Source organism: Rhinopithecus roxellana, chromosome 21, assembly GCF_007565055.1.
Source record: "Rhinopithecus roxellana isolate Shanxi Qingling chromosome 21, ASM756505v1, whole genome shotgun sequence".
Classification (NCBI taxonomy): domain Eukaryota; kingdom Metazoa; phylum Chordata; class Mammalia; order Primates; family Cercopithecidae; genus Rhinopithecus; species Rhinopithecus roxellana.
This window is the reverse complement of record NC_044569.1, coordinates 33,628,528-33,654,311: the sequence shown is the minus strand read 5'-3', so window position 1 is coordinate 33,654,311 and position 25,784 is coordinate 33,628,528. Positions and strand designations below refer to the sequence as shown.

At 43.4% G+C, this 25,784-nt stretch overlaps 1 pseudogene; it reads left to right on the top strand.

Annotated features, from left to right (window-relative positions):
- The window catches only part of LOC104675810, a 120,977-nt pseudogene that overhangs the window by 13,296 nt on the left and 81,897 nt on the right, over positions 1–25,784 (top strand).

The window sequence follows — 25,784 nt, the reverse complement described above, 5'->3', positions numbered from 1 at the left end:
AAATCAAACTTTACCCAAAAATATTTCTACCTGGTGCAGCAAGACCTTCACTCTCTTGCCCGGGGGAAAGCAACATCCTGGTCAACACAGGAATGCCCCTTGAGCCATGGTAAACAGGTACCTGGAATCTATCCCCGAATCCCCACACTAAGGATGGACCAATAGAAATTCCAGGTTTACAGCAAATGGAAACTATCTTCCATGGCTTAGTTTTTTGCACAGATGAATCACAGCATAAATAACACAGTCAAAATAAACCCTGAATCCATTTTGACAGAAAAATATTCCTGTTTCCAAAAGATGCACATCAGAAGCACAAAGCTGGTAAAACTCTAACCTATTTCATTAGGTCACGGCTGCTCACTACCATGCCATGCACAGGCAGGCTAGGTGCAGAACTGGACGGAGGGAGCTTGCGTATGTTTACCAAAACGTTTGTGGACCTGCCTCCACTAAATGGGGGGGGGGGGGGGGGAGATTGGATTATTAGATTCTTACACAAACACGTGTAGGAAGAGACCACATTGATATTTTTTGTATTATTTAAACTGGAGATTCTGGGGGCTCAGGTGACTAAGAATCCTCATCTATAAGTAAAATAGTCAGACAACCAGAGGATATCCCTCAGATACACCCTGGATCATTGGATCTGTTAGTTCTCACTGCCATAACAAAGTGCTACAGACTGAGAGGTTTAAGCAACAGAAATTTATTTTCTGACAGCTCTGGAGGCTGGAAGTCTGAGATCCAAATGTTGGCAGAGTCACTTTTTCCTGAGGCCTCTCTCCTTGGCTGGTGGACTGCCATCTTCTCTCTCTGTGTCCTCACAGGGTCCTTCCCCTGTGTGTGTCTGTGTCCCGTATCCTCTTCTTTTAAGGACACCAGTTGTTTGAAGTACAGTCCACTCACTGGACCTCATTGTAACTTAACCACAGCTTGAAAGACCTTATCTTCCAATTCGGTCACAATCTGAAGTGCTTGGGGGTTAGGACTTCAAGTTATAAATTTGGAGGTAGGGGAACAAAATTCAACCCATGAAGTCACTTCTGTGCCCTAGAAGGTTGGGAAATGGGAGAAGCTAATTGAAGAAGCCGTGAGGAGAGGATACCTCCCTAGAAAGTGAGGAATGGAGGCAAAGAACCTCCTTCCCAAAGAGGGTCCCTGGCAGAAGGCTGCTAGAGTCTGGGTGGAAGCTGTTAGCGCACCCCACTCCTCAGCATGATGGAGGGAAGAGCATGATGACAGCGTGCTGACAGGGCACCAAGCAGCCCAGGAGAAAGCTGAGGGTCTCTAGACCCCGCAGGAGCTGGGGCTCCCCCTGCTGATAGGATGAAGACCCCCCCCACTCTCCCCACCCTACCCCTTGTCAAGAAAATATAACTAAAGACAAAATCTTCTCCCAACCCGGAAATCCTCTCTACAAAAGTGCTAGGAAAAAAACAAAAACAAATAAACAAATGAAAAAACACTTTTATTATTGAGTAAGCTTTAAGCCAGAAAGTGATGTGCGTTGCCAGCAATCCCTAGAAGATTAGAGACAGAAAGAAAGCTTACCCATTGATACAGCCAGGCAGACACAGCCCATTCCATACATGTTATCCAGATAAATGATAACCAGTCCTCAGGTAAGAGGATTTGACAGCACTGTTTGTCACACAGCTCACAATAACTTTACCTGGTAATTGGGGTGAACATCCCTATTAGCCCAGCTGGCTTTATGCAGAGGAGAAACAAACTTGTCATATCTTTATACTGCCAGGTAGTTTTGCAGCTTGGAGCCAGATGCCCACTGAAGTTATGTTCCTAAGGTCTTGAGAAAGTAGAAGATGGCAGCTCATTATATCCCTTTTTGCTAACATTTCCAAGAGGTAGCTCCCCATTCCCTAAGAAAGACATTCCTGGTTCATAAAGCTGACAAAAGACCATCTAGTCTCCAAAATAATTTATATACCTTTCAAAGAGAGGAGAAAGTTCTTAGAATTGCATGTTTTCTAAGATAAAATCTTTTAATAATGGGGAGAATTAAACCTTTTATTTTTAATTTGTGTCTGTCCTGGCACCTTTAAACAAGGCTGGACCAAATCCCTGGAGGAGACAGTGATGCTGCAGCTCTGTGTTCAGGTGTTCAGTCCTGGCCATGGACACTGCCCAGGTGTTGGAGGGGCAGTATCAGCAGGAGTGCAGCCCCTCTGTGCCCCATAGAAAGCTTCTGTGGTTGTGATGCTAAAGAAATCTGAATGCGAATGGAAGATATGAACTGTCAGTAATCATTCTGATATTCAGAGAAATGACTGAAGCGTTTAAAGATCCCAGCCTTAAGCTAATCAATCTAGGGATGCTGGATGAAAAAGAACTTAGGGAGATGGTTTGGGCATTGTTTTATCCTAGCTTTAAACAAGCAGGGTGGTCCAGGTTGCTGTGAGTCAGCCTGGACCTTGCTTGCTCAGTGCTCTCCAGGGGGCACCGGCAGTCAGCCAGTCAACCACTTACGTGCCTGCACAGCTCCTTCCTCCCCAGACAGAGAAGAAGAGATAAGATGAAAGAGAAAAGAGGGCAACAGCTGCAGCCTCCTCAACAATATCAGAGATTGATAAATGAGATGTGCTCAACAAATAAACTGGGTGGGAATTATGTATTGTTTTGAAATTGAAGAGGCAGCTTTCGTGGATTACAAACCCAGCTTTCAATATAAGCTGGTGGGATGCATACATTGGCATTTAATGCTACATCTCATTCTCCAAACAAAAGCCCAGACCCTAAATATCTCTTGCCAGTTTTTGAGGGTATATCAAATAGAAATCACAACTTCCCATTTATTTTGTGAAATGCATGAAAAATGTTTGAAAGCAAGGAGATCGTGAGCTCCTAAGAACACAGACAGAAAACATGAGCTTGCCCTTCTGTCAGCCAGGTTTCCAGCTGTTTGTCTTACAATCTACTTAGTGTGTTAAGGCAAAGAGCCCTGAAGACCTCACATTACAGCTGGGAGTCAGGCCGTGGAAGACCTGGCCAAGAGCAGGGCCCTCACATCAGCTGGCCACAGGCTCAGACCCCAACGCAGTGACCCCATGGCCCAGGTCTCAGGGGCTTACCTGTTCTCAGGCACCATGATCTCAACTGCAAATCCAGATGGCAACACAAACTATGAATTGTTAGAAGGACTAACCAAAATTACATAAAATATTGTCTACTAATATTACATGAATTATAGAAAATATAATACAAAAGTTCTTGGAAAATAGTAAGCACCCAATAGGTAAATGGTGGGTGTGACTGTAATGGCAAATACCCAACCATGTGATAAAATTCTAGTGTGATCACATTAAAGACATAGGCTAATGTGTGTGTGTGTGTCTTACTTTTTAACAACAACAAAAAAAAGTTTAAAAATAAAAAATACAAAAATTAAATTAAAAATACAAAAAAGCTTACAAAATAGAATATAATGAAAGAAAATATTTTTATTTTCTTATACACAATCTGTAGAATGTTTCTGTGTTTTAAGCAAAGTGTTGTCATAAAAGACTCAAAAGTTAAAAAAATGTAAAGGTTTATAAAGTAAAAAATTATAGGGAGCTAAGGTTAATTTGTTACTAAAGAAAAAAATTTGTTTAATAAATTTAGTGTAGCCCAAGTATACAGTGTTTATAAGTCTACAGTAGTGGACAGTAATGTCCTAGGCTTCACATTCACTCACCATTTACTCACTTATTGACTCACCCAGGGCAATTTCTAGGCCTTCAAGCTCTATTCACAGTAAGTGCCCTAGACAGGTGGATCATTTTTTTTTTATTATTTTACCATATTTTTACTGAAACTTTCCTACATTTAGCTATGTTTAGATATACAAATACTTAACAAAGGGGCATTGTAGACACCTCCAGGACCCTTCTCACAGCTCTGTCTCCTGGCATGGTCCACTCTGATGCTCAGGGTCTCCACCAAACTAATTATTAACTATTTAGACAATCGTCCTCACATAGGCATATATGAAGAGCTTCATGTTTATGACATGAGAAACCCTGAGCACTAATTGCATGTGTAAAAGCTCGATTTATTACCCAACACAGTTACTCTCTTTTCCCCATCTTTCATGGTCTTTAATGTGAGACGCAGGTAAGCCCTGAAGCAATTCACATCACCTAGAGCCAAGCTTGGCCAACCTGTGGCCTGTCGGATGCATGGGGCCTAGGAAAGCTTTGAATGCAGCCCAACACGAATTCCTTAAAACATTATGAGGTTTTGTTTTGTTTCGTTTTGTTTTGTTCCGATTTTTTAAGCTCATCAGCTATCACTAGAGTTAGTGTATTTTATGTGTGGCCCAAGACAATTCTTCTTCTTCCAACATGGCCCAGGGAAGCCAAAAGATTGGACACCCCTGAGATTCTAGAGCCATTTCTTTCCAAAGGCTGCTGAGCTGACAAGGGAGTCGGTAACCTGAGCTTACTGCTAAGGTCAGCTCTTGAAAGTCACGAAGAGAGGAAAGCATTTTGGATGATTTCTTCTGAAATTCTAAATTGCTACAAATAAGGTAACATCCAAGAAAACTGTCCCATGACACAATGTCCTTGGGCCACACCCAGCTCTGGCTTAGAGGAGAACGGAAGTGGAGCTTGCACCCAGCTCTCAGGCTTCCTGTTTCATGATCAAGCATCTAACACAACAGAAGAAATCAGGCCAAGGAACAATTGAAGAACCAGTGATGAAAATAATTAAGGTTCCTGGTGAAGAAGAACTCAGTTATCAAGGGACATGAGTCAGAAGTGAGCTGAAGCCAAAAAAAAAAAAAAAATGCTTTGGGCATTACTGAAATACTTGCTTACCTCAGGAAAGTTCTCTTTTCAAAAAACATCTTGAATCTGTAAAAATTTGAGCAATAAGGAAACACAATAAAGAGCGAGTTTTCTCTACTCAATAGCATCAGGCATTAAAGCTTAAGAAGCCACTATGGGAGTAGAAAGGTTAATCAGCGGAGGGTCTGAAAACAGAGGGTTTTGTCCTGGCTTTGCTGCCTATTATTAGCTGAGTGATCTGACAAAAACCACTGAGCAACTCTGGGCCTCATTTTTCTCAACTATAAATCAAGAAGAAAAGGTGAAAACCCATAACACCTTGCAGAGTTTATCCTCAGTGGAAAATAGATTTTTAGGATCTTTCTGCAGATCCAACTAGCTGAAATGGAGGGTGTTGCAGCTCACTGCAGACCGAATGGGCAAAATAAATAGAGCAAAACAACCAAGTGAGCATGCGCACCTGTTTTTCTTCTGATGACCTGTTCCAGTTGCCAGTCACTTGAGGTGCCCTGTACATTTGAATTGCTCTAATATGAAGTGTTTTGTTAATATATTTGCAATAAATTATGTGAAGAGAGAAAAGGAGGAAGAAAGAGATAGAGGGAAAGAAGGGGAGAGGGAGGAGGAAGAGAATCAAAGAAGCAGCTGTTCTGCTTTATTTCCTGAGCCTAGAACCACCCGCCCCCTTGAAAAGGCCTTTGCCAGAATATATTTCAGCCTCATATAATCCACATTTTTCCTCTTTGCTTCAAATTGGTAGAGTTAACTGTGGTCAACCAGGTCGTCCCTTGGAATATCATTATCTGGAAGCATTTTCCCTCCAGGTCATGAAGGTCAGCTGCCTGCAGATTGTGCAGGCTGCAAAGACTTATCCCAGACCAGCCTAAGATGTGAGCAGACCTTTGCAAAGATTAAATATGGCACAAACAACTTGACCTGTTTGTTCGTTACTGTTGTTATTGTTGCTGCTTAATCTAGCTCTGATTTAACTGGGTCAGCTCTTCAAGCCACAGAGTGATGATCTGGCTAAGATTCTTCTTCTATCATTTAGGAAAAGGCAAATTTCACCAGGTAGGCTTTTAAGAGTCGCTTATGTCAACTTAATTTTAAAATGGAAGTTAAATGAAAGCAAATGGTCTGTAGATCTAAAACCCTTTCCCCAAACTCAGTTCTGATCAGAGGACAAAAGGCCATACGCAGATGCCAGTGATTACATCTTGGCTCACATGGTTCAACGTCAAGTGGTACGTCCTGCTTCTGGCGGGATTATATGGAGACCACAGCACTGTGCTCAGTGCTGCTGTAAGACAGCTGCTCGCAGCTCAGGCTGTTCTGGGAAAAGTCCCTCCAGCCTGCACAACCTGCCAGCAGGTGAACTTTATGATTCTTTAGTTCAAAAGAAGTGTTCTTGAAATGTGATGGGCAGAGACCTGGGGGTAGTTGTCTTAATAACGTGCCCCAGAAGCAGGTGATGCAAGAAAACCCCTCTGAAATGTTTTTTTTAAAAGAGTCTGGGATGAGGCCTAAAGGAAGATAAAATTAGTCTCCATGCACAAAAGACAGCTAAACAGAGGTTAAAATGTAAAGCTTAAAGCATATGACTTTTGACATAAAATTTCTGCTGATAATTTATAGAGAGTCATTATGGGCTGAAAGCTGTGCAAATTAGTTGTTTTCAAAGGAAATTTTCTTTGAAGTTTGAATGATTGCAAACTGATTAATATGATCCCTTACACATTTTTCTTACTCTTAATTCTCCTTAGATCTTCCCCCTGAAATTAGGTTTTGAAAGACCATTAACTCTCAGGGATCACAGGCATCCTCCAATCTGAATTGATCATCAGTCAGAACCCAGAAGTTTTAGAACAAGGAAATGGAGCCAGCATATTGATGAGAAAACAACCTCCAGCCTTGAAAAGGCCTTTCAGAGCTTCAAGCAAGCAAATCGCAATGACCTTAGCAGTCCCTAGAAAGGATCCCGAGCGCTGTTACAAGGTAAACCGGCTGGCATCAGTGGGCCAGACCAAGCTCAGACAGGAAAATACGTCACTCTTGCACACAGCACCTCCCAGTGTCGGCAAAAGCGGATAGAACTGAGCTTTTGAAATAACTTCTCCGGTGTGAACTTCCCAGGTTTCTTTAAGAAATAAAAAATAAAAATGCTTTCTACAAAAGCATATTGAGCTCCAGAAGTTTCAGAGTATAATATTAATCAGAAATTAAATGCCAGCATAAGTTTCTCAGGGAAATTTGGAAGCAACTCAAGCAGGTTGACATTTAATTTCATACACAAAGACCTTATTCCAAATGTCGCAAAGCTCATCACAATGTCAGTGCACGGTGTGCGGTGGGGGGCGTGGGGGGCGGATGGTGTGCGCCAGAAGATGCAGAAGAGAGCAAGAAATTCTCAAAACGCTCAGGAAGGAATGCCGACAACAACCATGGGAGGCCCTGGCACAAATTTTAGTACAAAGTTTCCACCAGCACCACTTTCTTAAAATGTGTAGTTTTAGAGCAAATCTGTAGAATGTCTAAGCCATATGAGGAAACGGAGGCTCGGAAAGATTGAAAGGCTGCCCTAAACCATATCACCGTGGTAGGAGGGAGGGAGGGCTATCCAGCCCAGAGTGCGGGTCCTCCTCCCGGTTCTCGGCCATGGCACTATGTGCGAGCTCAGGGCGGGGCCACCTCCCATAGCAGATGGTTGGCCATGGCGTAATGGGAAGAACATTGAATCCAGAATTCCAGTGCCAGGATTCAGTCTGCTGGGCTGCCATCTATCAACTCAGCACTCAAGCAAAGCACTTATCTTCTGAGTTGAAAGCCGGAATGGCAAATAGTGGATGGGCGGATCAAAACAAGCACACACCCTTGGCACGGGGCAGACACTCAACAAATTTAAGGTTAATAAAATCCTCATGTCCTCCTAGCAAAGCACATTTTGGCATTAGGCACGGAAATGGGCAAGATGTCATTTGATAAAGACCCTTGCTTCAAAATGTCCTGTAAGCGAAGGTCATCCGTGAAGTTCAAGGGTGAGGCAGTTGAGGGAGTGAGAAGACAAACAATGTCTCCAAAGTCACACAGGCAGTTGGGAAAACCCTGGATTCAAATGCAGGCAGGATGGCTCCAGATCCCACACTTTCTACCATAATATGCATCAAATAATATCAAGGAAATTAAGATAACCATGTACTAGTACTCATATCTAACTTTTCTATAATGATTTTACTTTTAAACTTAACTATAAATGGAGATTGATGAGGGGGAAGAGAGTTTTGATTGGAAGTGAATGGCAGAAATAGTAAAATGCGATGCAGTTTTAAAGTCTCTGAATCTCTAGATATCCTTGCGCATCTCCTGGGGTTAAACAGTTCGAGCATTGGCACATTTTCTGTGAAAAATAATTGAGCGGCTGCCCCTGGCGTTAGGAAGGAAGGGGCGGCTTTGGACAGTGGAGCAGTGAAGGGCAGTTACCACCAGCAGGGTCCTCTCACCTGGCATCATGGTTAATTTCACATGGCAATTTGATTGTGTCCCTGGATATGAAATCGACAATCATGAATTGTTCAGGCACCAAAAAGGCATTTTCTTGAGGTCCAACTTGACTGAGACTCTTTTTTTTATTATTTTTATTTTTAGTCTTGCTCTGTTGCCCAGGCTGGAGTGCAGTAGTGCAATCTCAGCTCACTGCAACCTCCACCTCCCAGGTTTAAGCGATTCTCCTGCCTCAGCCTCCTGAGTAGCTAAGATTACAGGCGTGCACCACCACACCCTGCTAATGTTTGTATTTTTAGTAGAGACAGGGGTTTCACCATATTGGTCACGCTGATCTCGAACTCCTGACCTCGTGATCCACCCACCTTAGGCTCCCAATGTGCTGGGATTACAGGGATGAGCCACCATGCCTGGCTAGCTCTTTTTTAAATTGACCTCTAGCTGGTAGAGTGGACACCTCCCCCTGATAGCTAAATTCCAGGCTCCCCACACCCTCTCTACAGGGCAGCCCTGCCCCTCGTCCCCTGAGAAGTCTAGCCGCACCCTCTCTACAGGGCAGCCCTGCCCCTCATCCCCTTACATTCACCTGGTGTTTGTCATTTCCCACCAATGCCAGGCTCTACCATGACCCTCGCAGCTGGCCTCCCTCAGAATGGCCAGCTCTGCCCAGCAACTAACACATAACCCGGAGTTGAGCTTGCAAGTGACAGTTTCAAAGGTAAAAAAAATTAAACATTTTTCTGTCCACATGTCTAGAAAAAAAAAAAAATCAATTCGTTTCATTTTCGGTATAGTTACCTATCTCAAAACTCTGTCAGAAAATCTAAAGTCATTTTTATAGCAGAACTTTGCAGAAATGCCAGGTGGAAATGTGAGTTGGTAAAAATGTGTCTCTTAACTGTAGCACATTCCTTTTCCTACAGGTTCCCAATTCATTTTGTGTTGTCTCTAAGCCTCTCTCTAGAGCAGTCTCCAGGGACAGGCCCCCCACACATGCACCATTAAATGCGACATACATGCACACGCCACTCACTTATCCTTAGTTGGTTGTTCCCTCCAGTTATTTTAGCTTCTCCCTCTGTCTGTGTCAGGGTTTCAGACGGAAATTTTACAGCTAATACAAATCTGTGAAGAAAGAATTCCCTTTAGTGAGTGCAACCTTATTATTTTCTCGTGTTGACAGAGGCATTAGTTCAGTGCCCTAAAGATGCTGTCCAGGGAAACATCTGGCCCTCCAGCCTACTGCATGGGACATACCCAGCAATTTCAACAGCAGACAGAATGGCTCACCCTGTCCTGCCTTGCAGCAAATAAATCCTGAGCCTAAATATAAAATTAGTATTGATCCGATACCCATTGAACTTACATCTTCCATTTAGGAGGGAAGAAAACTTGTTCCACAAGGCGGATGGTGCCCTGTTCCACTCTAATGAGAGACAAAGCTTAGCAAGTGCAGCGAGATATTTTACCTTCTATTTTCTGAATAAAAATAGCGTGGGAGCTCTGTTTCTTTCCGATCTATCTCTTCTAGACACAATGGAGGAATGAATCTTCTTGATTTGCCGCTCAAGAGGGCATTTGGAGGGGGCTCAGTATCACAGGCTGATTTGCAGCCAAGGGAACAAATTACATCAGCAGGCAGGCGACAGGCACCATAGCACCATACACCTCATTTTCCAAGTGAGGTTGCATTTTTTTTAACCTAGGAGTGGGGAAGAGAGGAGTATGATGGATTCCTTTTATCAATCTTTCTTCAGTCTTTCCCTATCTTATACATTTATTTGGATTTCCCAATGATATATTTAATATCAGTTGCCAGGACTCACAAAATTACAGAAAAGAAAATTAAAACAAAAAATGTAACACCTGTTGTAAGTTGTATTATATCCCCTCAAAAAAAGGTATGTTGGGTCCTAATCCTCAATCCATTAGAATGTGACCTTATTTGGACATAGGGCTTTACAGAGTTAATCAAGTTAAAATAATACCGTTAGGGTGAGCCCTAATCCAATATGACTGGTGTCCTTACAAGAAGAGGAAATTTGGACAGACACACACACGGGAAAATGCCACGCAACGATGAAGGCAGAGTTCGAGTAATGTTTCTACCAGCCAAGGAAGGCCAGAGGTTGCTGACAACCCCAGAAGCTGGGAGAGAGGACTGGAACAGACTCCCCTGCACAGCCCCAGAAGGAATGAGCCCTGCCAACACCTTGACCTTGAACTTCTCACTCCTGAACTGGGAGACTCTACACTTCTGTCGTCAGTGTGTAGCACTTACTGAAGCTGCAGCAAGTCATACAGTGCCTGCCATAAAATAAAAAGCATTGCCCTAAGAATGTACATTCTCAGTGGGACAGATAGATAGAGTAAGGGGCAATGCATCTTACACCTTTCATTTGTTGAGAGTGTATTTTGAGTTCTAGGTCTTTGAATACAGCTGTGTCTAGGACATCAGAGCCCTGCATGCTCATGGAGCTTTCAATCAGTCACGGAAGACAAATATGGACCATGCAGTTACAGGAAGGCCCAATCTGTGAAGGAAAAATAAATGTAGGGCACCATGGAAATATTTACCAGGGTTTGTGTATGTTAAGACGAAAAGCACAACCTGTTCTCAAAGTGGTCTTTCAGTGGGTGGCCAGCCATTGTGAGGCCACTGGGACATAATGAAATCCAGTTGCTGAAGAGACATCTTTCCTGCCGGCTGTCCAGCACCCAAGCTCCTCTCCTGGTTGGAAGTATTGCCAAGGTTGGTAGGGAGCTGAAGAAAGAAAGATGTTTTCCCTCCTTGACACCTAGTAGCTGCCAGGCAGCCAGGGAGCTCCTTGCTCAGGAATGAGTCCCTGAGAGTGGCTCAAAGGCACAGGGTAAACTGTTAATGATGGCTCCAGCTGCACTGCAGACAAGAGCTCAGGGGTGGCCACCTCAGAATGAATGCCATGCCCCAGCCAGCCTCTAGCAGGAGCTTGTCTGTGCTGCACCTCCCTCGAGTCCTTTTCAGGCCTGGTCCTCCAGGTCCTTCTTGAACTATGGGAACTACCAGACAGCCTCTTAACAAATCACTTTCCTTTTTGCAAATAAATATGGCTGGTATTTAATTATTATGCACAGATTCTGTTGCACCAATTGTTAAACATTGAACTAGTTCTACATACATTGGTTAAAATACCCCAAATCACCATAAGGCACACCCCACAACTACTGCTGCCTCTTTTGCTGACAAAGTCCTCATTACTGTCCAAAAAACATGGACAGACCCTCTCCCAGAGATGCTCCAGGTTATGGATTTTTTTATTGGTCAGTGTTTGTGCATTCTCATTGGTAAACATTTTTAATATCAACTCGATTTGCAACCAGCAATGTTGATTCATACCATTCCTAAGGTGATGTGTGCAGGAATATGCATGAGTGTTCTAGCACTTTCTCCAGCATATTTTGTATAGAAATGAATGTGCATTTATTTTGACCCTTTTGTAAACAAGACAGAGACCCATCCCTAGGGGTCACTACTGAATGCATCATTTCCATCCTTGCAAGTCAAGAATTCACAGTTGAAGCCACTGTAGCCCTGGCCAAAATAGAACCCCCAAACTAGTGCAATTCCGGTCATCACTAGGTGCATTAGTCCATTCTCTCGTTGATATAAAGAAATACCCAAGACTGAGTAATTTATAAAGAAAAGAGATTTAATTGGCACACAGTTCTGCAGGCTGTAGAGGAAGTGTGATGCTGGCATCTTCTTGGCTTTTGGGGAGGCCTCAGGAAACTCAACAATCATGGCAGAAGGCAAAGGGGGAGCCAGAACTTCACATGGCCAGAGCAGCAGAGAGAGAGAGAGGGGAGAAGATGCTACACATGAGACACCTCTTCTACGATCCGATCACCTCCCACTAGGTCCCACCTCCAACACTATGGCATGCCATTAAAAATGAGATTTGGGTGGGGAAAAAGATCTAAACCACATCACCAGGATTCAGTTAACCATCCCCGTCTGAGTTGAGAGGAAGCCATGGTGTGATTGCCTGAGGTTTAATGTAAAAATTCCAGAGCTCAGTTTCTAGCTATGCCATTTGCTGTCTGTGAGATGTGAGTAAGTCTTGTTTATTTCTAGACCCAGAAAATAGAGATTATAATACCTATCCTAACAAAGTGACCACCAGGATTCAGTGAAATAGCAACATGAAAGCATTAAAAAATAAACTAGAAAAATACAATGTATTACGTTAACACAATGTGTGTTTTTGTTTTACTTTGATTGCAGATTTTCTTTCTTTTTTTTTTTTTTTTTTAGATCAAGTCTCACTCTGTCACCCAGTCTGGAGTGCAGTGGCATGATCTCAGCTCTCTGCAACCTCCACCTCCCAGGTTCAAGCAATTCTCCCACCTCAGCCTCCCAAGTAATGGGGACTAGAGGCATGTGCCACCACACCCAGCTAACTTTTGTATTTTTAGTAGAGATGGGATTTCACCATGTTGGCCAGGCTGGTCTCAAACTCCTGACCTGAGGTGATCCACCCACCTCAGCCTCCCAAAGTACTAGGATTACAGGCGTCAACCACTGCACCCAGCAATTGCAGCTGTTTTAAAAGTGGATCTTTTGAAATTGCTCAAATCTGAAATTGTATTGGCAAACTTTGCTGTGCTAACAATCCCAAAATTTTAGTTGCTTGCAGTATCAAGGCTTATTTCTCATCAGAGGTTGATATCTTGTTCATACTGTACGAAAGCTGTGAGTCCCCTGTGACATGTGTCTCCTTATCCCAGAGAGCAACCTGTGTGTTAGTCACACCCATCCTCTGGCAGAGCTCACAGCAATGGCATTAAAGCTTCAGCGCTGACCTAGCTTATGCTACATCCACCACACTCCATTGGCCAAAGAAGTCAAGTGGCCAAACCCGGCAGAGAGACAGAGAAATGTCCCCTCCATGACAGTATTCACAGTCACACGGCAGCAAGTAGGACATGACACCCTCTAATAGGTAGAGGCCCGAGGAGTTGGAGACCACAATACAATCTATTGCAGGAACACTGCTCTCAGTGATTCCTTCCTGCTTTGTGAATACACAGCTGAATGACCTTCCCAATATCCTCACACACTTCCCACCTCCACCAACCCAACTCTGGTCCATCAAACAGAAATTCCAATGACAATTCGTCCGCGTTGTTCAGGGCTTGGTCCTTGCCTTCCTTAAAATCATGGGTCTCTCTGATTTTCAGGTTAAATAAGAGAAAACAAGGCTTATATATATGTACATGAACCCTGCTTTATTTACCTCAACGCCTGAATGGCCCCAGAGGGATCAGGATGGAGAAGGGAAAGATAAAGTGTCTCTTCCACTCAAACATCAGAGCTGTCTGAAGAATTCTGGAACATTCCCAAGGCATTGCTTAATCTTGACATATGGCTTTGCCCTGATTTAAGCATTTTACTTATACAACATTTGGTGAGTCCTGGTCAGGCAGGTGCTTGGCACTAGGACTACAAAGAAGAATGACATAACTTTGGGAGGTCAAGGTAGGCAGATCGCTTGAGGCCAGGAGTTCAAGATTAGCCTGGCCCAACATGGTGAAACCCCATCTCTACTGAAAAAATACAAAAATTAACCAAGTGTGGTGGTGCGTGCCTGTAATCCTAGCTACTCAGGAGGCTGAGGCAGAAGAATCACTTGAACCTGGGAGGCAGAAGTTGCAGTGAGCTGTGATTGAGCCACTGCACTCCAGCCTGGGTCACAGAGTGAGACCGTGTCTCAGGAAAAAAAAAAAAAAAAAAAAAAGGAGAGAGAGAGACAGATAAATGACATAGAACCTTCCCTCTGAAAACTCAGTCTTGGAACAAAGCAACTGATCAAACGAGCATTTGGGATGCACTGGCGTGGGAGACGTAATGAAGACACTGACCAGGTGCTACTAGAGGAAAGAGAGGACCACCCACTCATGCCAGGTCCACTCAGGACATTATGCCCACACTAAGACCTGGAGGGCAAATAGCATGGTGTTGGGAAAGGAGGTGCCATCTCCTGCCTCCTTCTCCAAACACCCACTGCTGCAGCCACACCAACCAAGCAACAAGACTCCTTACACCCTGGGGTCTTTACTTGTGGTTTTCCTCCACGTTTATCCTGTCAAAAATGACTTTCTCCACCTGCTGTAATTATAATCATTTTTTTTGAAGTCCAGTGCAAATACTTGGCCAGTGTGTACAGAGAAAATAGAGAATTTCAAGTTTCCTCCAATGGAGGTTTTATCAAAAAATTAATATTTCCTGATCAGTTGAGATTTGTGCTGATGTTCTCATGGGAATGGGTTAGCAATCAGCTTTAATTATAGTTTGCTTCCTAGAACTGCTCCTGTAAGTGGCCAGTTTGCAGTGATTAGGCTGGCTCTGCCAACGCCAGGGAAGGGAGGTCTCAGTGAAAGCACGTGGAAGACTAGGCCCCCACTCCTGTGCTGTTCTAGGTAGTGTGGACACATTTGATGAGGCTGGTGTGGTGGTTTTACTAGTAATTAATGAAAACCCAGTGACTGAGTTGATATTGGCCTTTAAAATGATTTATCTTCGACACTCTTCACTTGCTTGAAGTGCTTTGGTATATTTTCTCCTGCTTTATAAATGAAGATTATAGGAGACTGAATAATGTTCCCCCAAAATTCATGTCCACCCAGAACCTCAGAATGTGATCTTATTTGGAAATAGGGTCTTTGCAGATGGAATTGGTTAAGATGAACTTACACTAGATTTGAGTGGGCCCTACGTCCAAAGACTGGTGTCATCATAAGGAAAAGGAGAGGGAGAGTCAGGGAGGCATGCAGGGAAGAAGGCCATGTGAGGACAGAGGCCAGGATGGGAGTGAACAGCTGCAGGTCAGAGAGTGTCCAGATCTACCAGGGGTCATCTGACACTGAGGAGACAAGGGCAGAGTCTTCCCTAATCCTTCAAAAGGAGCACAGCCCTTTCAACCCCTTGAAATCGGAATTGTGGCCTCCAGAACTGTGGGAGAATAGATTTATGGGTTTTTTTGGGGTTTTTTTGGTTTGTTTGTTTGTTTTTTAAATGCTGTTTCCTAGACCAGGCTCTGTGGCTCACTCCTGTAATCCTAGCACTTTGGGGGGTCAAGGTGAGTGGCTTGCTTGACCTCAGGAGTTTGAGACCAGCCTGGGTGACATGACGAAACCCCATCTCTGCTAAAAACACACAAAAAATCAACCGAGCGTGGTGGTGCATGCCATGGTCCCAGCTACTCAGGAGGCTAAGGTGGGAGGTTTGCTTGAGCCTGGGAGGTCAATGCTGCAGTGAGCTGAGATTGCGCCACTGCACTCCAGCCTGGGAGGCAGAGTAAGACCCTGTCTCAAAACAAAATGCCACTCCGTGATGAATTTCTGAAGTTTCCATCTGTCATTCCATCATGTACCCTATGCCCAATGCCCCACCTCCTCCAATATGAGGTCCTCTTTCAGGAGGCCAGTGCTCTCACTATTACCAAGAAGCCATAAATAAGTCCTCCAAATTCTTCCCAATGGTCTGGGACAGCATCAGTTCAAACCTAAACGACTGGCTGGAGAAGCATGACGTAATAGCCCACCCCTTATTTCCATAAAGAGTTCTTTTCAAAGCTCCCAAGTCATCCTAGGAAACACTCTGAGTGTATGATGCATGTGCTAGATCCCTGCATTTGTCTTGAATATGAAAAAAGGAGATGGTTATTTCAGGATGTAGAATGTGATTTTCCTCAGAAACACGTGCCAGTCACTCTATAGCCCTATAATTTCAAGCAATCGAAAGTTATAATTAAGTGTCTGCACTTCCAATTCCAAGGGAGGAAAGTACACAGAGTCCTTGATGGAGCAGTGCAAGCCAGCACGATGGACCTTTGGCTTGCACTAAGCAGCTGAGCAGCGCGGTCGTGGGAGCCCTGGTCCAGAAATCGGAAGAATGGACAATCCATTCTGTCCCCACCTGCCTAGCTCCTTGATCGTGAGCAAGACAATCCATCTCCTGCAGGCTCTGTTTTCTTATAAAAAAGGATTATTTTGAGGATTAGGTTTGAAAAGTGCAGGTAAATTTTTTTGTAAAAACATAAGCATTCCAGTACATGCTTTGTTTTTACACTGTGTATAAAGCAACAATTTATGAAACATTTTCAGAGGCATTAACCCCTCCAGTCTTCTCAGCAACCACAGGACAGCAGCCCCATTAATTCCATTTTACACACAAACAAACCAAAGCTCAGATAAATGATGTCACTTGCCCAAAGTCGAACAGGGAGTGAATGGAAGAGAAGAAATCAAATCTAACTGCTTCTGCTTCACATTTCATGTTTTCCGAGCCCCATGCTGCTTCTCCTCCAATCAGGCATTTTTGTTGTTGTTCTTGTTACTAATCCACCAGAAAGTGGGGACGGCCAGTGCACTGGGAGCTGCCGGCCACTGCAGGGTCCACCCCCTCAGTGAGACCACAGGAGCTCATTTCTCGCAGCCGTCGTTCCCACGGTAACCTACCCAAATAAATGAAGTCTGAGTGCACTGCTAATGAATGGAACCTGAGAGTTCACGGGGAAAGCATCATTCTAACAAGAAACCCTGTGAAATAAGCACTCACCCTGGGAACACGGGAGTGGTGATGCAGCAGTGGCGACCTTGGAGGTGGTGATTATCCAGACAGTGGGTGCGCTCCATGGTTGGGAAGGAGTTTGCATAGCTGAACCAGTTCTTTAGACAGAATACCCCAGGATCACAGAAGTATACATCACCCAGCTCAACTACTTGGCTGGGATCATTTCCTCCAATCACTCAGCTCTTTTGCTCTAATTGTTTGCTCATCAAGCAACCTTCAGCTCTGCGATTTGGTCTCTTGAGTGAATTCTGGAAGGGGGACTTGCAAATGTCAGATCATTGTATCCCTGATTAAAACCCTTCAATGTGATCCCACAACCCTACAGATGAAGCTCTCTCATCTAGCTTTCAAAGCTGTTATAATGAAATATTTTCTTGATTTCCAGGCTTGTATCTTGCCACCCCCCAGCCCCTAGAATCTATGTTCTAGACATACACTTAACTTTGTGCAGTTCCTCCAAACACAGCATGTTCTCTCTCACCTCCAGGACTTGGAGTACACTCTTCTTTCTGCCAGGAATTCCTTCCCTACTCTCCCTACCCCCAGCTGCTCCCAACTGGAACTCATCTCAGCTGTCCAAAACCTTCTCTGAGTATCCATTCCCCAGGAAGGCTGGACTACGGCCCTTCGTCCACACTCCCACAGCCCCTGGACTTAACGGTCATTGCACTTACAATATTTCCTGTGTATTCGTCCCTCTTCTCCACCAGACTGTAAGTGATTTGAAGACAGGAAGAACTCACATATCATCGTATCCGCAACAGAGTTTGACACCTGATGCATCGCAGACACTCCGTAAGTATTCCATAGGTAGTTACAGAATAAAGTTTCAGGTCCTGAAACAGATGCTGCTCCTACTGTAATTTCACAGCTGATCTTGGTGCCACAGATCCCGGTCTTTGATACAAAGAAGTTTCTGACATTGCCTAACTCGAGAGCCTTGCGGGAGCCTGGTAAAGACTCAGACGCCAAAATGTGAGGCCTGTTCCCAAGCACCCACAGCTGAGGTTCTAACTGAAACCATTGCAGCAAGAGGAAATCAAAAACACTGAAGCCACAGCTGTCAGCAGCCTCTGAAACAACAGCAGCAACATCACACTCAAGGTAAAAACGACGCGGGAAGAAACCGCACTTAGACAGAACCACATCAGTAGAGTGACTGTGAGGGAGGCTTCGGGTTTACAGCAGGTGCTGGTGCTGGCTACCATTTGCGTCTTGTGGTTTTGTGGATTTTTTTTTGAGACAGTGTCTCACTCTGTCTCCTGGCTGGAGTGCGGTGGCATGATCTCTGCTCACTGCAACCTCCACCTGCCGGGTTCCAGCAATTCTCCTGCCTCAGCCTCTCCAGTAGCTGGGACTACAGGTGCCCACCACCACGCCTGGCTAATTTTTTGTATTTTTAGTAGAGACGGGGTTTCATGTGTTAGCCAGGATGGCCTTGATCTCCTGACTTCATGATGTGCTGGGATTACAGGCATCAACCACCACACCCAACCGTTTTTATGGATCTTAACAGCCATTAGCCTCTGTGGGAGATGAGGGACTCAGCTCAGGGAGGTCTGGCGCCAGTTTGGAATCCGTTTGTCTCCTGGATAACCCCAGGACCCTCACAAGCCCTTGTCTCTTCAGAAAAAAACTGAAAGCAGCACAGTACCTTCAACCTAACTAGATTTTCAGATTCACAATACATCTGGATCAATTTGCAAGATCTTCTCCCAAAAAGATTTTTAGTGATGTGCTCTATAAGTTGCCTTTTTAGTTTGAGGTATTGGTGTAACTTAAGAATCTACTGTAGCCATGATTTTGCTCAAGAAGAGGAAAAAAAAAAAAAAAAAAAACCTCTACAAAAACAGTTCAAGAAGTTTCTGCTTATTTAAATCAACCTTTAACCCTGAGAAAGAGCATAAGCAACACTAGAAAGAGGGAAATGATAGTAATTAACACCACGCATTAACATAACTGATTTACCCAGGGCTTACTTTGCACAGGGCATTTGGCAAGACATCGTTTCTTTCAATCTCCTCCACAACACAGCAACATGAATGCCATGATTACCCCATTCTACAGCCGAGGAGGCACAGCTTAGAGGTTCACTGTCCTCCCCAAGGTCATAGGGCTGGTAAGTGGGACTGAAACGCGAGACGTGAACTCCAGCTAGTCCCAGGACCACACAGTTGGGAGACGAGTAGCACTGCCCTCCCCAGCAATGCTCCTGTCTCAGACCAGTGTCTTGGCCTTCATACTACTCATATACCCAGAGCAAAATGTCCATGTTCCTTTCTCATTAAAGAAACTTGCACTCTGCCAAATATATACATATTCACACATATATGCATACATACATGCATACTTGTGTGTGTGTGCTTGACTATGTATACATGTGTGTATTTATTTTGTTAATTTTATATCTCATTATTTTATAATAGAGTTACATTTATTATAAATATATATTTAAATTATTATAATTTACATGTCAAATATATAATAATTTAAATGTATTGAATACTGGATATGATTTAATATGATAGGGAAATTATATGTGTATTTATGTATATTTGTTATTTTGTATTACATTTTACACATTATGTTATTTTAATAAACCACAGGGTGGAACAAGGCATCAAGCCTATGGGTGAGTGTAAAGGTCAGCTGTTAGAATCAAAATTTATCTGGATGAAAATGTGACTAAAAAGTGACATTATATAAAGAACTGGAGTTCTAGTCATCCTTGTGCTCAAGATCAGTCAGCAGGGTGATGATGAGATTGGGAGTCTGAATATGATATTCGGAAAGCAAGCCGGGAGGCCAGCCTAACCTGGGCCGGTCAGCCGCACGCGGAGCATCTGAATGCCACAGCACGTAAGGGAGAGAGGAGACCCTCAAATCAAGGCACACTCGAGGCTGGCCATCAGGACTGCGGTGAGTCCAGAAACTGTTTGACAAAGTGAATGACTGTAAGAACAGTTATTCTATATCAATAAGTCAATAGGGACATTGTTAAAATATAGAATTGTGAGGAAATTTTATGTATGGGTTTATGAAAAACACAAGTGTGTAAAGGGAGGTTGAGCAAAATACTAAATAGCCTGCTGGAAATATTTTCAACCAAATTCCCTATTTCGAAGACTCTTCTTTTAGTTAGAGCTAATCTGATGTCAGACCTTTGAAGAACAGTAATGTCATAAGATATTCTGTACCCAAAGTTCTTTGAGGTCAGGACTGCAAGGTCATTGACGTAAGTAGCAGACCTACAACTTATCCCCAAAAGTGCCCGCGCCACACAGAGCGTCTCCATGTTCAGGAAGCACGTGGGCATCCCGGAGGATGTATGGGAGAGCCATTAAGAAAACAAACTACTTTTCCCAAGGACTTCTTTCTGAAGCAATGACTGAAATTGTATTTGAATATAACTTGCTTTTTCCCCAGCAAGAGCATGGTGGTGTTGTGTGTGTGCCTGAGACAGACAGATAGACAGAGAGAGAGAGAGCACCAGTGAGGATGATCTGAATTTACCATCTCTTCCTGAAAACTCACTTCCATTATGCAGTCCTTTTGATGAGAAATGTCACCATCTGCTCAATTTCTTTGTCAGAAATCTAACAGTCACCCTTGATCCCTCCATCTCCCTTGCCACTCCCATGTCCAGTTAATGATAAATCTCTCCTAATTCATTCCCCTAAATGCCACTCCAAATTTTGACCTCTTAATCCTACACTGCCAGGACCTTAGTTTAGGCTTTTCAACACTTCCCACCTGGGTTCCCACAGCAGCCTTCTAATGGATCCCTACCTTCCAAATTGAGCCCCTTTCAGTCCATCCTCCTCTCTGCCACCAAAGTAATTTTTCTAAAAGGCAAATCCAAGCACATCCCGAATCTCATTAAAATCCTTTGAAAGCTCCCTATACAACCCACACCCAGCTCCTTACAGGGCACAAAGGGCCCTTCCTGACCCAAACCCATCCACCCACCTCCACATCACCGCCCACCCTCCGACCTGCAGAAGCTCCACCTACACCCTGCCTTCCTGAGGCTCTTGCCACACCACGTGCCACTCCACATCTCCAAGTTGGCAAGCTCGCATCTTCTTCCAGCTGTGCCATCTCCATACCTCTTTGCTTCAACAGCTCCTTATAACCTACTCCACATCTGTACCTCTATGCTTAGCCCTTTCTCTAGATTTCTAAGCTCTCAACAAGTAAATGATAATGAGTTATTGAAGACTTGGGTCAAATTGTACTACGGAGGTTAGAACTAGATGTGTAGATATCTGGAGAGGTATAAAGAAATAAATTTGCAAGAAAGGACATCTCCCAAGGAAACCAATCAGCTGGAAGAGTGAGAAGAGGGTCCAAGGCAGAGGACCGCGAATGCCCACATTAAAGAGCCAGCCATAAAGGATGGCTCTCCCAAGTTGAATAGAAATTGAATTGAGAAGGGATCATAAATTCTGAAATCAGGAGTCCCTAAGCGACATTTCAAAAATTAACTTCAACAGTGGAGGTAACAGTTTTTAATCTTTTCCTTCTCTTCCTTTGAAAATATCATCATTGGCCAGACGTGGTGGCTCATGCCTGTAATCTCAGCACTTTGGGAGGCCCAGGTGGGCAGATCACGAGGTCAGGGGTCTGAGACCAGCCTGGTCAAAATGGTGAAACCCCGTCTCTACTAAAAATACAAAAATTAGCCGGGTGTGGTGGCAAGTGCCTGTAGTCCCAGCTACAGGAGGCCGAGGAGGTTGCAGTGAGCCTAGACTGCACCATTGCACTCCAGCCTGGGCAACAGAGCAAGACTCCGTCTCAAAAACCAAAATTATTATTAAAGTCCCTTGAGGCTCTGAGCTCTTCATTTCCACCATAGTCCATATGTTATTGAAACCTACTGCCACAGATATTCCCATATAGGTACACAGGGTTTAATTCTTGTAAATCTGTCATAACTAGAGACAAATTGTCTCCTTGGACAATTTGGGATAGTTTACTCAAAGATAGCCTTCCTAATTATCAAGACTATATACAATTTCCTTTTTATCATAGACAATGCCATTTTTTCCCTACCACTGAAACATTTCTTAGTTGTCAATTACATACAGATGATTTCTTGAGCTGATTTTTTTTTTTTTTTTTTTTGGCTATTGCCTGTATTAGTTGAAACTTTTTCTTGTCCTCTAAATAAAATGCTAGTGAAGACTTGCTAACCACATCTTACCTTGCCATGGTTTGAATTCATAGTCCTATTCTAAACTTTCCAACTTTGCAGTCACTTTTGCAAGATAACTGTTTCTTCCCATTTATGTCCACAATTAATTAGAGCACTGTATCTCCCAGGTTTACTCTTTCCATTTGAAGATAATGAAACCTGTTTTTCAAATTTTTTCCAGCTAAATGGAGTCACCACTGAGCTTCTCTGGCAGGCTTGGCCCCATCTCCAGCTAGTTCTTCAGGACTAAGCCTAAGCATAGCACACGTCATATTTTTATAAATTTGAATTGTCAAAACTACGTGTCTTGGACTTACACCATTGACTTGTTGAGGATGCCCCAGCCCATGAGATTTTGCTGGACCATGCCTCATGTGTGCTATTACACTGGCTCTCCACACACCTTCCCTTGGTAAAGGTCCTTGGGTTGAAAGCCACCTCTCTTTAATCAATACAAAATACTTTTTTACTTTTTTCCCTTTGTTTCCTTTTCTCATGCCTGCTCCCGTCATTCTAGCTCTGCTCCTTGGGTTTCCTTTTCTTTTCTTTTCTTTTCTTTCTTTTTCTTTTTCTTTTTTTTTTTTTTTTGATGGAGTCTTGATCTGTCACCCAGGCTGGAGTGCAGTGGCACAATCTCAGCTCACTGCAACCTCTGCCTCCCAGGTTCAAGCGATTCTCCTGCCTCAGCCTTCCCGAGTAGCTGGGATTACAGGCATGCGCCACCATGACCAGCTAATTTTGTATTTTTAGTAGAGACCAGGTTTCTCCATGTTGGTGAGGCTGGCCTCGAACTCCTGACCTCAGGTGATCCGCCCACCTCAGTCTCCCAAAGTGCTGGGATTACAGATATGAGCCACCGCGCCACGCCATGCACTCACTTTTTTACATGGTTCATGAAAAAAGCAATACCCCAACTTATACTAAGTTTGTCAGGCTGACTCTAGGATCACTTTCTTCACTCAGTAGCTCCAGATCTACCCACACATATAGTTGACACCTCCTGGAACTGTTGTTTTAGGAACTCCAGATCTCAAGGGGCATGTTCTTGAGAAGTTTCTACATTGGCGCTATGGTCAGTCACTGTACAGTGGGGTTTTATGCCAGAAAATTTAACTCCAGAGCTGATGGATTCATGGCTTCAGCAAGAGGAGGTAGAAATTCAGCAGAAAGCAAGATGTAGATTGAGAAGGAGGAGAAAGAATGGGATGTAAACAGAGATTCTGAAGAAGCAGCCTGAAGTGGGACTTCGAAGGTCTATTAAAATTTTTTTTTAACTAGTTAGGTCTTGATCAAATTTATACTTCATGATTTTGAGTGAAGGGCATGTGACACATTTCACTTGTCACAGCACTGGTTCTTTGTGACTCTGTCATTTGCATATTATCTCACAGAACAGCCACGTGGTTACTGTACGTGCTGGAGAGCCAAGCAGAGCATCCCCTTTTGATGTGAACCCTGAGGTGTGGGGGTTAAATTGCTCCCCTTAGGCGCTATCTGGGGCTCAAGAGTCTTCCCTTGGGGCTGTATAGGGAGCTAAGCATGGCTACCAGCTTTCAAAAATCTTCTTTAAGCAAACTCTTCTAGCATTCTATTCTCATTAGAAATCTGGGAGGTTTTAGCTTTCCTTCCAGTAATTATGACTTTTCATTTAATATTGAATTAGAGATGATGTTATTAATATTTTGGAATTATAACATTTGTATGGTCATAGTGTACATTTAAAAACAAAAATGATGAAGCACTTACTCCAAAAGAAAATGAAACTAATATTTATTCTTAGAAGCACAACCAAAAGGAATAAAAGAATATAAAACCCATCCGATATTTTGACAAACCTCACCCCTCATGCCCCACATAGCCACTCACCCTGGAATTCGCAGTTGCTGTTCCTCTTGACAACAGATGGTGGAAACTCAATGATTCCTGAATTCCATCATCTTTCAACCTGAATCAAAATAATTAAGTATACATTACCCTTGGCCCTATAACCCAAGGGGAAAAGAAACCCTTTAATTTCATAGATTTTTATAAACAAGGTCCTTACAAAAAGGCAACTAAAGAAGTAGTGTGGCTGTCAGGGTGTTCAGTGAAAGACTTGGGAGAACCAAGTGGAGCCACATTTAATGTTCCCATTAAAGTGTTTGCTATTTTTATTCATGAAAGAAAAATGCCTGTGCTGAAAAATAGTTTGAGGCAATAAACAACAATATGGAGAAAACTCTGAATTTCAAGCAGTTTTTAAAGAGTCTAGTTTCCACAGGCCAGTTTGGCAGCATCTTGCCAAAAAACCCCTGAGAGTTCAATTTAAAATTTGTAAAAGAAAACTAGGTTTCATGTCCCTGGAGTTAGCCAGTGGGGAACGTTTATCTTAAGGGAGGAGATGTAAGCCTGGAATAATAGCCGTCCTGTGGTGTGACTGAAAACCAGGTGACATGAGGGAGAGAGTTGTCTACGGACCCTAGAAGCAATGCAGAAAGCCAGGACAGTGTGAGGAGCAGCCAGACACCGAGGCAAGGGTAGGAAGTGGCCAGTTGCGAAGAGCTTGGGAGAAGAGGATAACCAGCAGACTTGGGATGCAAAGACTCAGACCCCTGGATTGTCTGATTCAGAGACTATGAAGAAAATCCAGCTGGGCACAGTGGTTCACGCCTGTAATCCCAGCACTTTGGGAGGCCAAAGCAGATGGATCACTTGAGGTCAGGAGTTTGAGACCCACCTGGCCAACATGGTGAAACTTCATCTCTACCAAAAATATAAAAACTAGCCAGGTGTGGTGGCATGCACCTGTAATGCCATTGTACTCCAGCCTGGGCAACAAGAGTGGAACTCCATCTCAAAAAAAAAAAAAAAAAGGCATGCTTTTTAAAGCCATTAACTTTAGAGCTCTGAATGGGGTGAACATGTTTCCCTCTTCTCCCCTCTTGTACTTTGCCAGCTTGACATGATGGTTGAAGTAAACCCATCCAGTAAATCCTGATGTGCGGCAAGAATAAATGTGTGTGACTTTTACAGCTGTCAGAATTTAATGCTGCTCAGCAAATGCAGTCTGGTTTTTCAGGTGTAGTCGTGATTACAGATAGCCTTGACAGATCGCTTGCATTATGTCCTTTTAGAATTGCTACCTCCATCAAATCTGATCTTCTTTCACTTCAGCCTATCACAGTCAGCTATGCAAATGCACATAAATACATGACACTTTCCATGGTCTCCTAGCAAAGACAGTAATACAGAAAAACTGACTCCCCCAAACATTAGAATAATGCAATTCCTATTTAGAAGACAAACTACAACTGTTAATAGCACTAAAAATCAATCAGAATGCATGAAAGTGGTTATACTGCAAGCAGACAGATGGCAATCATCCATTCAAAGGAAATTCTCAGGGGTTCATTAATTGCCTGGAGATGGAAGATCATGTCATAATTGGACCAGAATCTTGTTTGAAAAAGAGATACACATACATCCAAATCAGATCTATCAATACAATTGCATTTCATGGCTTCTATTGGCAGGTGCTATTTAATTGATTCTTTATACGCAACAGTCAGGCTTAGAACTTGGGAAATTATCTCAGTGTTTGCCTTTTGACTAAATATTCATGTTATTTGCTGCCAGAAGCTTTGCACATTGTCATGGGGGAAAAGTCAGTCTTCATGCTATTTGACATTAACATCAACTCCTA